Raw genomic sequence first — 5,068 nt, 5'->3', positions numbered from 1 at the left:
CATCTTGTCTTATGTGCTGTTTGTTTTTATGTTTAAGGTTGACATTGTTATCATGCTTTCTGTTTTTCACTTGGTGGAATGAAGAGATTCAGGTAACAGTGCGTTTTGCACAGAGATCACCTCTCGCACAGCAAGTTTTTGTGTGATGCAGCTTTAGGACCCACTTGAAAGTCGCAGTATCAGCAGTGCTGGAGGTCATGTACATGACTGCGCCTCTGTCAATCAAACAAGCCATTTTTTTTAGATTATTTAAAACCTGCTGCTAAAGGAATACAACAAAAATACAAATCGAAACAGCTCAAGGGTGAACTTTCCTCCACAACCTTCTTCCTGTGTATGCAACCTAGTTATAAAAGTTACCTTAACTATTCAATAATACTGTTAGAGCTCCATCCAACCATTAATTTCACTGTCAGTTAATTATCAATTAGCAAAACTTTTGCTAATCAAAGCTGCAGCTTATAACGTTTTTCAAATGGTTTGAAATATGCATCATATCTTCTTGTGGACAAGGGATTATGCTGCCTCCAGAACAGCACTGGCATTATTTCCGAAAGAGAGGAGACATGTAGGACAGAATGTCTCTTCTAAAGGTTTTCAGTGAGGCATGTTCTTCCAACCAGTCAGAGGTGAAACCCACTTGCTGGAGTGAAAGAGTAATTTGCACTCTGTTGACTTGCCTCTAAACTGCGGTTTGAGTGACCAGATCATGAGTAGACAGCCGAGACACATCTCCAATACCACCTGTCCATATACACGTGTTTCCAAGTTGTCCAGCAGACCACTTGTGTCCAGATTTTGTTACTGTTGCATCGCTTCTGCTAACATGACATGCAGTCAGACTGTCATCCTGCCTGAGACTTCACCCAGCCTGCTGTTGGACTGGTAGTAGCAGGGTCACGTGAGTTGGCGAAGTGGCTCCGCACAGTATGCCATGCTGTCACCAAAACAACCACCATGTGTTGCATTGATCACGTTTTTTTTTCCTGAAACTGGGACACATCAGGATGTTTTAGGGTTTACACTACACAAGTGATGTGGTCACATGGATCCCAGATCACCTCAGTAAGCGGTTTCAGTGATCTGATCACAATTTGTCTTGGTGGCTTGTTACACTTGTGATCTATTCACTGGAGACGCATTTTAAAATCAAGTGAAAAGTGGGGAGATGAGACACCACATTGGTACTTGATGCCACGGGTAGATTGAATTCGTCTCATGCTGAAGCTAGCATCATTTCCAACTGCCGCATATTGTACCTTTAATTTGTCTATTGAGTAGTTGTTTTAGCTCTATTCCCATTTTCTATTATTTGGGTGAAATCATCATTATACAAGCGGTCTCAGTAAACAAGATGTTAGTCATCCTGTAAAGCTGCACACATCATATTCTAACATCATGCACACGCTTTTTTCTATTATCCTTTCCCACACATGCACATGTGGCAACACAGAAAAACACCCACAGACCAACTGTTAGCACCTGTCATCAGAATAATACATAATTTAATAGGAAAACAAGACATTCCCCCACTTGGAAATTCTTGTAATGCATGGATTTTCATTTTCTCTCAAGGCACATTGGCAAACAGCAGGTTCAAATATCTAATTCAGACCAATGGTCACTGAGGGGCTATTTTTAGCTCACTGCTAAAGGATTCTCCTATCAGCTTAGATGGCCACACTTGAATACTTAAAGCTTTCTCTGACGCAGCTGCAACAATGGCAGCAACTCTCGAGGTGTAGAGATAAAAAGGCTGTCCCACTCTCTGTTTTGTTATATTTCATCCCACCACAGCGGCATTAACATAAAAATATCTGAAAATGAATGAGTCTCTATAATTTGTCTTTTAACTTTGCTGTTATGTAATTCTGTACAAAAATAGACCTTTTAATTGTGAATGTTCATGCGTCCATCTGGTCTGTCCCATTAGAAAAATCAGCTCTCTTGTGTATGGAGCTGCTCAGTAATGCTTTGATTTGATGCCACTCGCAGACGCTTCTCAAAGACAGAAATTAAAGAGCCACGGTGCATTAACACACTAAAATGTTGTTGTGTTCATTCAGATTTGGTATGAAAAAAAAGTGCTGAGCCGCAGGTCTTAGCAGCCTCGCTTTGTGGATGTATTCATGAATGAAATTGATTTCGGTTCATGCTTAAACCACAACTCCCTCTATTTACATAATGCGCACTGACAGCATTATCTCTGGAAATTGTCTTCCGTGTCTCTATGCTGGTGGAGGCAGACAGGTACAAAGGAAAAAGCCTTGAGGAAAGTCCAGCTGATCTAGTGGAGTCAGCAAGAAAGGCAGCAAGCAGAGCTGACCTTGGGTGTGATGAGGGCTACCGTTCAGTTTTATTGCTCGCCTGCTGTGAAGAGTTACGTACAAGTACTGTGACAGGTTTTTTGTATTTGCTTGAGTATTTTCTTTTCACAGCACATAATAGACTGTGTATTCTTTACACTTGTGTTATTCCTCGACACTGTATAGGAATACATAGTTCTTTTTACTTACTAAAGTGTATTTGCATTTAGACGTTACATTTCTAAATTAATACAATTTTGTGAAATGTTTAAGAATAAACCAGTGGTTCCCAACATTTGTGGCTTGTGACCCCTTATTTTTGATGTTTGAGGCATTTTCATTTTAAATTTCTACATTACAGTTTGAGCCCTAAAATGATGTAATATTTCACTCATTCAAGTACTACAGTTTGATGTAGCAGAACATAATTTATTCCTCTTCCTGTGTTATGCTGCTCACCTTGGTATGACAAGCTAGTATTGTCAGAATTAGTGCTTGTTATCTATTACTTTTATACTGTAGTTGCTGTTTTGGTACTTTTTCTCCAGTTAACCAGTATTTCATCACTTTGCTCTTTCTTATTGATAAGTAAAAAAAGATTATGCCCTGCAAAATGACATATGGCAACATTTGTATTATATCTTTGCATGATGGGTGAATAGCAAACAGTAACTCTTGGTCAGGAATTGGAAGCTGTAGATGGGCTCTGCACTGATCAACTCTTGGAATAAGCGAGTTGTCTTTTGTCTTGCTGCCATCAGTCGCTCTTCAAAAGACACCAGATGATTCACATGTGATCTTCTGCTGGTGACTTAAAGGAACACTTTGATATTTTGTAAAATACACTTCAGTGTGAGGCCAGAGCTGGCAGTTGTTAAGCTTATCTTAGCACAAAAATACTCGAAACAAGGGGAAAAACTACGGCTGCTCGACCTTGTAGAAAGGTAAAACAATTCAATAAAATAAAGGCCTGGCACATAAGCTGCTACAGGCACAGATATTGTGAGGTTACCTTTGAATGGAACCAGGGAAACTGAGCTGTTTCCCTTTGTTTCCAGTCCAGTTGGCGCTGTCATCCTGTACGCTAAGTCAGAACCATCAAATCTGAGCCCCAGACCATCAAACGCAGAATCATTACCTTTTTAAGATTCAAACGCAGGATTAAGTATAAAGTTCAAACCTCATGAGGTTGACACCGTTGGGTGCAATTTATAGAGGAATAAGCATTTGAAGTCACATTGACAAACATTTCCCAGTGAGAAAACACAGAGGGACAGGAGGCTGCACATCCAGCTGTATCAGGCAGGTTTGCTCATCATCAGTTCTCCATAACTATCTAGATGCTAATCAGGTCTTACTGGCAAAGCTGATCATTTATAAGCATCTACTGAGTACATGTATCCTCCTGTGTGAGTTGGACTTTCAAGAAACAAAATTGTTCACTATTCAATTAGAAAATCACAGCACGTAATCCTGCTTTGGGAACTTTTCCAGATTCAGTTTGGCCAAACTCTTTCTCATCTATCTATCATAATGTGGCAATTGATATCAGTCTGGTCCGGTGTTTCGCTGTATTCATGTTTCATGCGATACAAAAACCAAAAATGTACCTCAGCTGTGTTCTCTGTTCTCATGGCAAAGGTTTCTAGATGTACATGCTTAGTTTCTTAGTTGATATTTCTGTAAGTAAATATATGGCTTTACATTAAACCACACAAATGCTGAACATGGCTGACCACAATATTTGTATGAGCCACAATCAATCCCAGCAGATGGAGACCACGAACTGCCAAGTTCACACGGGAATCCAAACAGATGGACACATGAAGTGCAGCACCTGCTTTTGGCACCGCACCTTGACACCCACAGCATGATTTAGAGTGGAAAAAACTACAGGCAAATTTATATCTTGCGGGGTTACAAGGCATTTATTACCAAGTGGAAGTTGAGTTTTATCAGCGTTTTCCCCCAAAGCCAACGGAGAAATCTCTGCACGCTTAAGAATATCATACAAGTAAACCAACTCACCAAGGAGTTTTCTGTTCGTTGTTTTACGTTCCTAATTAAGATGTACAACTTTGTTTCAGTCATTCTTTCTCAAAACATCCCCTGAATCCACCACTAGTAAACGCATGGGTTTATAAATGGTTTGTAAGTACCTAAGAGGTGCACAAGATATGCTGTTATCCTCTCACAGCATATATTTAGCATATCTGCCAGGTTCTGACAAGGTTGCAATCATTTGCAATCAGCAATAATTATCTCCAGGTGCTGACATTTTTGCTTTCAGAAATAACTGTTGTTTTTCTTCCTCAGAGACTACAACAATTTCCTCTCCAACCACCTCCAGAAGAAACTCACAGTATTTGCATTTTATTTTACAGTACTGTGTTTTGTAAACATGTTTTCTTTCTTCTCCGCTGTAATTAGCTGAATTAACCATCTCTGTTGTAACAGCCCTGTATTTTGTCCCCTTTAATCCTTGGTCACCAAAGGCGCTAAATCAACGTCCACATAGTCGGATTAGTGAACAGGCCTAATAATCCCCCTGAGCTTTTGAGTTTCTTATTTAGAGGACACAAAGTGGCCACAAAAATGTAAAATGACTGCATGTTAAGCTGGCTAAAAGAGGTGCATAATTAGCAAAAGCAAAAACAAACTAAATTATGTTCTGGTTATTAATACTGTACATAGAAAAATGGACAAAAACAGACTCAAAACAACTAAAAACAGATACAAAATAATAGGAAAACGATTCTTAA

The sequence above is a fragment of the Channa argus genome, chromosome 20, assembly GCF_033026475.1.
Source record: "Channa argus isolate prfri chromosome 20, Channa argus male v1.0, whole genome shotgun sequence".
NCBI lineage: Eukaryota > Metazoa > Chordata > Actinopteri > Anabantiformes > Channidae > Channa > Channa argus.
Note: the sequence above shows the minus strand (reverse complement) of the source record.